At 51.7% G+C, this 12,527-nt stretch overlaps 1 protein-coding gene and 2 non-coding genes across 3 annotated transcripts in view; 2 read left to right on the top strand and 1 right to left on the bottom strand.

The window, feature by feature from the left end:
* LOC122388873 (protein Wnt-4-like) overlaps positions 1–12,527 on the top strand; it is a 105,356-nt gene that overhangs the window by 67,870 nt on the left and 24,959 nt on the right. The gene's annotated exons all lie outside the window — the stretch shown is intronic.
* Positions 3,654–3,726, bottom strand: Trnar-ucg. The gene has a single exon. It is a non-coding gene; the product is annotated as a tRNA-Arg (tRNA).
* On the top strand, positions 5,441–5,513 carry Trnar-ucg. The gene has a single exon. It is a non-coding gene; the product is annotated as a tRNA-Arg (tRNA).

The raw sequence follows: 12,527 nt of genomic DNA on the forward strand, positions 1-12,527 counted from the left end.
GGGCCGTGCCGGTTGTTTGTGAAGCTTTGTCCGGTTCCATAAGCCGCAGCGTTTCCATGAACTCTGGCGTACTGCTGCCACCAAGGCCGGCGCTGTGCCCGTGCCGTGGTTTTACAGACACGTGCTCAGGTACCGATTGAGGGAGTGAGGGACCCCGCGACAGTCAGCTTGGTTATTACTCGAGCTTGCGTGGTGCGAGCAATTAACTCCGACCTTGACGGATGATGGTAATGACCGTCATACAACGAAGGAACCTAGACTGAATCCACGTGATGCTGACTATCTGTACTATCCTCCCATTGTTATGGTTTCAAGGACTGGGTCAATAAGATAATTGTGCCGTAGTCCATATTTCGGTCTTTTGATGAGCAAGTTACGTGCTCATTTATACTCTTAGTCGTGACATTCGATCGTGACTTAAGTTTCAGCGACATTTCCAAACATAGACGTCCAACCTTTGATCGTGTGCCCGGTCTATCGGAAAGTAATGAAGCGGAAAGCCCGACCGCCAGATCGTCATGGTGCTGCACTTACAAGCACCAATAATAGCGGCTGACTTGCAACCGGTGCGCCGAGTCTCAAAACAAGCTTTGCTGTTGCACTGACACGGCCCGCAAAAACGTGAAGGCCCCACACACACGTCGGCAGAGGCCACCGCGCAGAAGCGAAGACGCGTCACTCAGCTGTTATCCTCGGTCCCCCTCCCCCCGCCGCGGGCCGCTCGGTGGGCGGATAACATCCCGGATTCCCGATCCTCCCCGGCCCGGCTCGGAGCCTAGTCGGGTGCAGGCGGGGCCGGGCTGTGCCGGTACCTACCTGCGCCGCCTGCCAACCCGGGAGGCCAGTGACTCGGCCGGTCCGCCGACCGACCGATGTTCCCCGGACGGGGCGGCAAAAACGGCGTCGGTGACAGCGGCCGCTCGGCAACGGGGCCCGCCTGTCGGCGGCAGGTACCGGCGGAGGAGGGCCGGGTGCACCTCAGCTCCCGTCAGCGAGGGAGGGCCGGTCCGACCTCCGGACAGCGAGCGAGGACCGATCCGACCTCCGGACCTCCCGGCAGCGGCACGGCGTTGGGGAGGAGGGAACGGTCAATCGGCATTGGGCACACTTTCCTAGCAGACCTTCCCCAAATGAGAGAATGGACATCGGACGTTTAGCTATTTATTTCTTTCGGTCCTGTTTGTTATACCCGTATTTTATCAGATATGCATTGAAGGAATTAATTGGCTTCATGATAATGAAGCGACCAGCATGTTTTTGGTATTTTGTATGTATTTTGCTTGACAATAGATAATTTTGCCGTCTGCTTCAGTTGAATGCCTAGCAATAACCGAAAAGGTGCACCTTTTTATCGCAATGCTTTGAACGCCTTACATACATCTTAGAAAAAATTATTGAAGTCTTCATAAGAATAACGAGTGTTTAGCATCAAATCGGCAGTATGACGTGGGTATACGTGGGGTTGTTGCTGTCATGTGCCATCTACCGGCCGCATCTCGGGAACTGCAACGCCCGAACGAGCGTAACCAGGGACTGCGTGTGCGCACAGGACGGTATCTCACCCGCTCGGCCAGCGGCGCGCGGGCGGCGGTCCGTGAGGGACCACTCATCAGCACCGTGTCTCCGGCGCGCCGAGCGGCTCCAGCCCAATGTGGGCTACAATATGCAAAGGCAGGACGTGACGGCATGCCTGGCTGGCGTGCCGGAATCTGCGCGAAGGCGAAAACGTCAATGACTGACGCCACTTTCTCCCGCCGTCGCCGCTCGTTAGGTGTAGTAGAGCGCTGGGATTGCATTCGGGTTTGGTTCATTGGATCGGGTTCTTCGGCTCCGTTCTACCGGTATTGCGCTGTTGAATTCGTTATGCCTGTTACCCTGTCGCGTGTGAGGGGAATGTGACAGGCTATACTATCCGTGAGGCGTCGGTGAACCGTTTCACAACTGCAGGAAGGGAAGAAGATCTGATTGTTTTGTGGTCAAACGAACGTCAAGTATGGTAATGGAAAGACGTGTCAAAATTTTTAGATGCTTTGTTCATAGTCGTGCGATAAAAAACATAAAAACGATTTTAATTATTTTGTCAAGTTTTTCGTGCTGAACCTTCTTCTGTGGAATGACAAAACCATTTTGCCGTTTTTTTTTTGTCTCTCCGTTGAAGAAGGTCCATCACGGAAAATATATTTTGGATTTGGTTTTTTGTTTCCTATAGTAATAACCAAAATATTATTCCATCTTATTTCAATTCTTATCATAATCATACTAAAAAACCTTTCACACCATTCAAACCTTGGACTTGTTATATCCAAAATGCCAATAAAAACGTAGTCAGCTGCTGTGACTCAGAACACATTCTCTGCGTTCCGTTACACGCTCTAACAAAAGAGCAGACGGTATTTCCTGTGCCGTGGGTATTAACCCGCGCCCCACTGGGGGGGGGGGGGGGCTATTTATAGCCCCCCCTCCCGTTTTTCTGCAATAACTTCCAAACCGCTTGACGTATCGACGCCAAACTTTCAGTACCTTCGGCTGCATCAATTTGACACCTTGTGTCAAAATTTGAACTTCGTAGCTACCATAGGTCGGCCGGAAATGACGTCAGAGTGACGTCATGTTCGTCCGATTTCGACGCAAAACATTGAACCACGGCAATCGCTCCCAAGAGCTCAGTTTTTAAGCTAGATCCAATTTCTTTGCATGAAAGGACTCAGAATTGACCGCGCTATCAAACTGCTATCTCGGATTTTCAAAATTGTGAAAATTTCGAAAATTTTATATAATAATATTCAAAATTTATATTTTTATATTTTTTTCAAAAAGTTTTTGACTTTTCGAAAAAACCGGAATATATGTGACAGAACGCATGATTATGACTAACTCTAGCAAGTTTTAGCTAAATATCTTCAAAAATGGCCAAGTTATACGCATTATTGCAAAAAATTCACAATTATTAATTTTTCAAATCACTTTTCAGTACGTATTTGACATCGTACACCAATATAAATGGCACCATCGTGTTCCTGAGCTCAAACTGCATCCAATAGACACCTCTTTTGTTGAAAAATTTTAACTTCAAAATTTGACCTTTTTTGACCTGAAAGTGACCTGACCTAAGCTAAATTCGACTCAAAATGACCTCGAATGACACAGACGACATCAAATTCGAAATCTATGGCCTAAATGGACCATAAAACATGTGTCACGTGACCGATGCATGATATATTATTTTCGTGACCTGTGATGACCTGACCCTGACCTGAAAATCAAAGTACAAGTTTGGTACCCTCAAGGTATCTAGAGCATCTGTTCACGAGTGTGGAAACCAAAAATGAGCCTGATCTGACTTGTAAGACGGCGGCCAGAGCCCAAAATGTGAACAAGCCAAAGTGCTAATAATTTTTACTTTGACCTGACCTGTGACGTCATCGGTGACCTCGAGGTCAATGAAATTAGGTTTCGCTCGACAGTTTTTCCGGGGCTATCAGACGCCGTTTGAATTTTGACGATCGGTCCAGTAGTTTCGGAGTTAGGAGGGGGGGGCTATGAATAGCCCCCCCCCCCAGTAGGGCGTGTTATACACAGACCCCAGTGGGGCGCGGGTTAATAATGATCAGCATTCCAAAACTTGGCTCGGTTTAAACATCCTCAAAACGGATTGACCGTGACAGGACTCGAACCTGCAGTCTCCTGATCCGAAGTCAGGCGCCTTATCCATTAGGCCACACGGCCGATGTTTCTTTCCGCACTTTTTGTTTCAGGGGCGGAGAATTTTCATAATCCCATATGGTACTTACTTTTCCAGCTTCTGGCGAATGGAAGCGTCTAATTCCTGCGTAGGAAAGCGCATAAAGGTACATACGCTTTCTCAACAGCATCATTCTCCTCGCGACACGCAAAGCAGCCTGTGTCTCAGGCGTAATTTAAGCAGCCACTGGAGCACTATTATATTGTGGCCTTTGAATTTCAGGGGGTGCTCGAGCACCCCCAAAACCCCTAATTCTCCACCCCTGTTTTGTTTGTTGATGTTGGTCTGTAATAGCTTGTCTTTTTTTCTGTAGTCGATACTCCGTAATACGAGAAGTAGTAGCCTTTGCTCATATTAATGTTCAAATAATGCACAAAATTGGATATATTAAAATAATACTGATATTTCGCCTTGCAGCATCATTGCAAGGTAGTCGATAGTAGTCGATACTCCTCTGAAACCTAAGCACTGCGTGGTGACGAAGGCGCAGGGGCCTATACCTGCGGCTGCATCGCAACCGGGCAGGCCCCGAGGTAGAGCCCTTGTTTGTTGTCGGTGCTGCACGGGGCACTGGCCGTGTTTTGACCGGCGCCCAGACTGTGTGCTGACGGCTGGACCCGCCCGGCCCGTGCACCCGAGGTCAGCGGCGAGGTCACTCAGCTGTCGGACCGCGGACGGACGGTGTGGGCAGCTCACCGGCCAGGCAGGGTCATATGTCATCCCACTGGACCGCTAGTCGACTTAGGAAGTCTGTTCACGATCCGTGCCCACGTTCGTGCAAAACGCCGGTGCTCTCAGCGCACGGTGAGCGTCGCTCAAGGCTGCTGTGCTACTCATAAGTCCCCGAGTGTCTGTGATATCAGAGGACGGTCTTGGGACGCCTCTTCCGCCCTTCCGAGAGAGCTGTTGCGTGTGAAGCTTTCCACCTCACGTCCCACATCCTTCGCCTGGTCTCAGTGATCGCGAGGTCATTCTCTGGCCCGCAAACATCTACAGCTCGCGCTCAGGCGACCTTGCTGCAGCCGACCCACGAGCAAAACAGCCGTCCCTGAAGGCCTTCCTCACGCAATTGCCCGCACTAACCTTTACAACCGTATAGCACGCCGTGCGCAACTGCCTTGTAATCCGGAACACTGGGCGTAGCGCCACCAGAGCTCAACAAAACGGGACCCTCGGCGTCACCGGCGGCGACCGGTCTCGGCCGGGCTTGGGCCATGTGTTTTTGTTGCCGTCAGCGCCTGGATACCGGCGGAGACCTGCGGCGACGGAAGACAGACGGCCGAGCTGACAGCGAGCCTCGCGCGATGCGCGGGGCCATGGGGCGGATCGCCACGGGACGGTCCGGTGCGACTCACCACGGCACGGCACGCGCCGACTGAGCGGTTCACTGGCACCCGATCCCTGGCCTCACACTGCCCTGCTACTTCCGTACCGGGCCAAACGGTGTGATCTGACCCGGGTGTGAGATGGCCCTGGGGTGGAACAGACACTGTTGAGTGAGTTGGGGGGGGGGGGGGTCGTTGAGCTCTCCACGGGCCGTTGAGAACACGGGGATACCTTAGGGAACGTAAAGCGAACGTGGAAATTGTGGCTAGTTTCTATCATATCTTCGAGATAAGAATACATGGAACGACTCTTCTGAATTATTGTGGTTTCATTTGTACTTTTTACCTGAAGGCCTCCTGGATTCTATCCGTCGGCCGTGTGGCCTAATGGATAAGGCGCCTGACTTCGGATCAGGAGATTGCAGGTTCGAGTCCTGTCACGGTCAAATACTTTTTCGCAAATAAATACTGAGCTGGCTGTTAGTTGAACTACACCGAGGAGGGTGCTTTCAATTTTTCATATTTAAAAAATCGATATATGTATTCTAAAAAAAAAGAAAAGAAAGATTCTGTACAATTACTTTCCATGATTTTGCTTATCCGTTTTAATGATAAAGAACTCTCAAGGGTAGGTAGTAGACACCATAGACTCCAAACAAATCGGATTTTAGGTACAGTTGGGTAAGTGCTATTCATATAAAGCTTCTCGTCTTTCAGTGTGATCCATCATCACTTGGCCACAGTAAATGACCGCCTGAGTCCGGTAGTTCTCGTGATTTCTTCTTTCCCCATCAGACCCCAGCCGGTCGTCGTCCCGGCCCTGCTGCAGTCGCTCTGGCTCACTCTCTCCGGCGCCACACTCGGGTATACACGACCAGCGCCGCGCCGACCTTTCTGGGTCAGAGCGGCGCAGTTTGGGGTCATCGAAAGTGGCAGAAGCCGGAACTGCGTCTGCCGAGCGCCGTCTCGGCCGGCCCGGGCGCGCTGAAAGGGACATCCACTCAGCGGCGGCCGGGCGAACGCACATCTGGTCGGTTGCCGCGCCGCGCCGGGTGGAAAGTCGGGGTCACGCCACTGTCCGTCCACCCCGTCTCGGCCCAGCTGGCGACAATCGGGCAGGTCTGCGACAGCGTGCCGACACAAGCCAGGCCGACAGACCGCTACCCTGTCCGACCAGCGGGACCTCGGGACGGCGGTCCTTCGCTCGCTCGGTCTGCCTGGTCCCTCGGCGCGCGGTCTCTGGGCCAGCTAGCACCTCAGCCGAGTGGCGCGGCTCGAAGCGGGGTCGAGTGTTTGTCGGAGATGCCGACGGCGCGGGCTCTCTGAGGTCGCCTAATGGATAGCGGAAATGGAGATTAGTGTGTTCGGCGGTTGGCGGGGGGCGAGGACCGAGGGTCACTCGGGCCGCAGAGGGCGAAAGACAAAATTACATACATAGTTGTGCGCGGCATCAATGGAATGCGTCCTCAATGGTATAATGAGGGACTGGTTGTGCGTTGATGTGAGTTATTTGGACGCTTTCGCTTTTTACAGGTTAATTCGTGGCGTTGTGTAGGTGCCAACTCCTCCTCCAGCTCAAAGGGGAAATGTAAGGTTCCAGTGGTTTGTGTCTACATAGTTTGAACGTTTAAAGCCATGTTGTTATTTCACAGGGCGCTGATGAAGAGTGGTAGAATAATTGCCTTGGCAGAATATGCCTACACATGGGATCTTTGTGTCATGTTAGCGACTTAGGAGTGCTTACCGCCTCGTAGCGATATTAGAAGCAGCTGTTCGATCGCTACCTAAACTATAGCCTTTTATTGGGATGTAAACTGAACAGGGTCTGAAACATATTTCGCCGTACCTGTTTGCCCTTAGCGCGGAAGATGATGTGAAACTGCTAGCAAGTTCATCGTTCCTAAGAAATCCTGAGGCCACTCGAAATCCATTCAGAGTACACAGACTCCGGGAATATTACAGATATCGACGAAGCATGAGCACTGAGCACTGAGCAGGTGACGTTTTGGACAAATTGAGAACGGGACGGAAGTCTGTTCATTCAGGAACTGCTTTCAGGCTCGTTTGCTTATGAAATGCTGCTGCTGAGTACCGGATAGCAATCCGATCATTCATCAACAGGCTGTTACACATTATTGGCAAAAAAAGCACACTGACATGGTTTTCAATTCACAACGAAAATCACTGCGCAGCTAGAGCCAGTTTGAAGAAATCCCGTCTAATTCGTGCAAAACAAATTGATGGACTAAGCGGATGGCTTAGTAAATGAAATCTTATCGTGCAGACATTAAATGATCTAAAAGCATGCATCAAGGAAATCAGATGCATCTTTTGTCTGCTCACTTTCCCTGTCCAAACAGAATAAACACTTGGGATTTTTAAGGGCGCACATCCGGTGAGACAAGTGGAACCCAAAATGCCAGCTAAGCTCTTGACACTGGTAATGTATGCACTCGGCACACGCCCAAATCAGAACCAATGCTGCGATGTTCGTGATCTCACGAAGTTCACCAGGCCTCGTCGTCACGAGCGCAACAGCGGCGCGTTGTTTCCGGGCTAGTCCCCAGCTGCAATAGTGGAGCTCCTGTTCGATTGTTCCTTTTTTGCTGTGAAAATATAATGTAAAAAGATATCAGATTCGATGGCAAACTAACATAAAAATGTCAAACTGCAAGACAGTTGCAATGGTGTGTGCCATCATTGGTACAAATTATTGTTTTTAATTGATATGCATTGCGCATAGTGCATGCGAGCAACGCACAGACAATGAGCAAAGCTTTGGTAGAACATGACGCAACGACGTACTGCACAGACAAAGAACACCATTAATAAACGTTTGCTCAACTGGCATGGAGCTCGGCTTTGCCGCCCCCTTTTGTTAATCTTATCTCTCTGCTCTCCCCAGCTGTACCGCAGTAGACCTCCACCTGGTGGCGCGAAGGTCACTGCTGCAAGGCTGACCCCTGACCTCTGGTGGGTGCAGTGTTGCGGGGAATGCCCCGGAGCGTGACCTTTGACCTCAGGGTGCAGTGTTGATCGAGCGCTCCGAATGAACAGCGTTCGTAAAATACCAAGCTGCATCACAAAGGCAGTCTAATATGAAGCAGTGACTACCATAGGAAGCATTTATAGAAATTTCTTTTTGCAAAGCAACATGGCTGTTCTTTCGACTAAGCAAAGTGAACAGTCGACCATGTCAGATCGCATCCATTCGCGAGGGCATTACACTCTTAAATCGAGTAAAGCAAACAATAAGTGAGTAAAGCAACACGATTTGCAAGCAATCAAACATGTCTGATCTGAGCTGGACAAGCCTGCATATTTCGTGTTACGGAGCCCGCACCGCCCATCAGTCACGCTGGTCCACGCTCACGGCCTCGCTGACCACAGTTCAGCCCAAGACCGTATATACAGGTAGGTTTTAGGTTAGAACCTATATACCTATAGGTATATAGGTTCAGCCTGTGCCCGGTGCCCCTTTGCGGCCGTCCCTGTCCCTCTGTGTGGGGTCATGTCCCCAAGTGTGGACCCTGTCCCCCGGGTGGGACCGGGACGTGACTAGCCGCCGGGTCAGGCCGGTCTGCGCACATATACCCGACACACGGCTCAGTCTGCAGACAGGTGCAGAGACTATGGCCGGGCCGAGCTGGACGGGTAGGCACCCAGCGGCGTGATGTGGAACGGTGGGGAAGCCGGCGTGAGACGGTAAAGTAAGCACTAAGCAGTGCACGTGAGAAAACGGCAGGGTACGTGGGAACAAAGGCACAAATACCGGATGATTATGGGTAAAGCAGTGAGACGTTGCCCATTTAAACGGGTTCTATTTGAAAATGCAGGTGATGCAATGAACCAGACGGCAGAGCGGGCGGTGGCATGTCTGCCCGAGTGCTGGGGACCGGCCGATCGGTAGGTATGCGTCATATCATACCATCCTTTCTGTTCACCCTTCCAACCAGTTTGGTATTTTATCCGTCTGTGAATAAGCCGATTTATTCTGGGCTTTTACCTTTACATTCGTCATTTTGCCTTTGATTAATCCTGACCTCTATAAACTGTCGGTCACGTCTGCCCGGCGTAGTGTCCTGTCCCGTCTAGGCGTCTTCTATATCGACCGCTGCTGCTGCTCCATTCCCGGACGGCTGCTCCCATCTACCGCCCCTGTATCAGTATAGGGCGGCCGCCATAGCGGGTGCTGCTGACGGACAGCCGTAGCTGACCGGTCGGTCCTGCCGTCTCCGTGTCAGCCGCTGCTGGTGACCACCGGCTGCCGACCGGTCCCTCCGTCCCGGCAGCCGGTACCGGCCCGGCCCGGCCCGGTCCGGCACTATTTACAGCCGTCCGACCGTCCCGGCAGTGGCAGCAGCGGACGGGTTGTGCCGAACCGAAGGACGCTGAGCTGACCCTGGCCACGGGCGAGCGGCGGTGGCCGGGCGTGCAGTGGACCCGGCTGGGAGTCGGGGAGACTGGGAGGTGTCGAACCGGGAATGGGTGGAAATCGAGCATGGGTAGAGTGGGACGGATGGGGAGTGTGTGGGGACTGAGCTAGGTGGGGGTTAGACGAACAAACACTAGGTGATGGAAACACTCGCCAAATCGCCACTGTCGGTCGCCAAATCACCGCCTGACGCCAGTGCAGATGACCATGAGGATTGAGTAGTGACATTTGCCGCTGGAAAGTATCTTGATTCTCGTTTGGTTCAGCGCGTGACGTAGCTAAACGAAGGGCCTATCAGAGAGGTTCACCATTAGTCACGGACCGGGGAGGATTATTCGGCCCCTTGGGAACAGTCACGTCCGAGCTTATCTGGACGATTGCCATGACTTTGCCGTTTTGGCCGTGGCTTGTAAACAAAGCAGGCTTTTTGGAGTCATAAAAATATATAACAGAATGCAGAAAATCAGTTAGTGCTTATATAATTGCTCAGCTCATCAATGTGAAAATGATGTTATCTGCTACTTTTCATCTAGTTTTTATGTTTTTTCTTCTGATGATTTTTTTCTGAACTTCTTAGCAGCCCGCTGTTCATGCTGGTTCCTCTTGCAGAACCCAAGGAAGCTGGTCTTATGTTCCGTGTAGGTAGTCTTTGTAGTTCCCGGTTGAGAACCATTGTGTTCGCTGCTAGGCACTTCTCGGCTCCCTCTGAGCTCCATTTGTTCCCCTGCCAGGCCCTCGCTGTTCCCTTTTGAATGCAGTGACTGCTGATATAGCCGCAGGCGCTGCTGAATTCCTCGGAGAGTTGCCTGCTGGGCTGCCTGCCGTCCTGCGGCTGCCGGCGCGGCGGTCCGGTGCTGCCTCTGTACCTGTGGACGTTACGCGAACCGGTGGCTCGGTGCCGTTGGACACGGTGCTCAGACAATGCTGATTATGCCGTGCCATCCGCGGTTATTGCCTCTTTAGCTAAGTGCCAATAAATTGTCCATAACTGAGCCGTAAACAGACGCCCCAGTGCCATGTGTCACGGCACAGTGTCATCACAGCCGGACGGTAGGTATTGAATTCAAATTGCTTTAGTTAATTAGCTGTATATTTAACGGTACTTAAAGGTGATGGACCGGCATTTTTTATTGAAATTTGCCCTTACCCTCGTGTCTAAATATCTAATTTGAGTAGTAAAAGACAAGTATATACATATTATTAGACGGATACAACACATTCGGATGGACGCGTTCGTCTGAGACTCCTTCTTTTCTTTTTCTGAAAGGGGTGTTGAAGAAGTCTCAGACGAAACGCGTCCACCTGAATGTGTTGTATCCGTCTATAAGTATCTAAATGTAGCAGGGCATTTAAAAGCGTTTCTGCAGCTATACACTATACCATAAACGTGTCATGATTGTCTTCATAGATTCTACTTCAATATTTGTTCGGCATTGGCGCGTTCGCTCTCCCCCGTCCTTGTAAGCACAGACGATCAATGGCTTCATCCTGTCGTTATGACCTGACTGTGGCCGATACACACTCATTTTCCCGTCCTTGACCCCCCGTCCCCCGCTAACGACTGTTGATACTGACACGGCCTTAGCTCCAGATAAAAGCCCACCAACCCACAACGGATCATCCGCCTTTTTGCTGACCATTAAACAGCAATGCTTTTGGCAAGTGGCCGTCACATGCAACAGGACTCAAGCTGAGTCCTGTGCAAGGTTGCCTTTTGTATGGCTGGTGAAACCTTCACAGTTCACACCTACCTGCGAGTTTCTTATAAGCTTCTTCCGAGAGGTGTGAAAGACTCAGGCGATGCGCAGCAGTAGAACACAAATGCCATCTTCTTTCCTCGGCTTCTTGTCCTTTTTTTACGCAGGGTTTGGAGATACCGTTTCTTTCCAGATTCAGGCTAGTTGCCGGTTCACCCCGTTCCGTCTATGCACGCTGGCTAAATTGCAGGGCATATACGGCCGCCTAATACCAGGTCTGGCGCTCCTTACTTTCCCTCGAGGACCTCGCGGAGAAATTCAGATCGCTGCGCCGCTCTTACCAGCTCCGTTCACGATTATCTGGGCCTGCCGAGCAGCTCTCAAGTGGCCAATTTGATCCCATATTCAAGCGCATCGGCCGACTTGGGTTGCACAGTGATTCTCGTAACTCTTCTCTACTGCAACTCAGAGTTCATATGGGTATTAAGTGTCAGCTTTTAATGCTAAGAGACACACTTTTTTGTCGTGGCTGTTTGGCCATATTCAGAGAGAAGAGAATGACGAAACTCCAGTGTTGCATGTTAGCTGAAAAACTGAATTGCTGGATTAAGTAACATTCAGCAATTTAGTTTCTTTTTTAACAGATTCAGTTTTTTCGACTTTAAGATGCTCACTGTCTGACGGCTTATTGAGAAGGTGATGAGTTTTGAAGAAAAATATAAATAAACATAACCCCTTTCTACAAGTAAAATTAGACTACCTATGAAATTGCCTTGCGCGCCGAGGTGGAAGCACATTTGGTACAAAAGGTGCGTATTTTGCACAACCCTGCGGCAGCCGTGCTGGCTGCCGGCATTTTGCAGCCCAGTTATCTTCTCGCACAATGCACATTACCTCCATTTACCCCCACCTAACACGCTCAGCCATGACGCAATTTCGTCTGAAGACTGTCCGTGAGCCGGCCGAGTACATCACCCGGTCACCTCTGGCAGCTAAGGAGTACGGCTCTGGCAGCTAAGGAGTACGGCGGGGCCGTGACCCCTGATCTCGGAGCGGCTCGGACCGGGCCGGGGGCGGCCCCTCTCGGCCGGGTCCGTATCGCGCGGAATGCGCTGCGCTGGTGCCGGCGGCGCTCCATACCGCCACTGCAGCGCGGTGTGCCGTGTGGCCGCGCCGCCACCGCCACGCCCGGGGCAGGCGCCGTCCGGCGGGTTCCCACGGGTGTCGGCACGCCACTGCGCGGGGCGCGAGCTCCTCCAACGGTCGGTCGGCCGGGCCGGGCGGCGCCGTGCGCTGCGAATACCGATATCGAGGGGAGGGAGCAGACG

The sequence above is a fragment of the Amphibalanus amphitrite genome, unplaced genomic scaffold (genome assembly GCF_019059575.1).
Source record: "Amphibalanus amphitrite isolate SeventyFive unplaced genomic scaffold, NRLGWU_Aamphi_draft 000338F_arrow, whole genome shotgun sequence".
NCBI classification, from domain to species: Eukaryota; Metazoa; Arthropoda; class Thecostraca; order Balanomorpha; family Balanidae; genus Amphibalanus; species Amphibalanus amphitrite.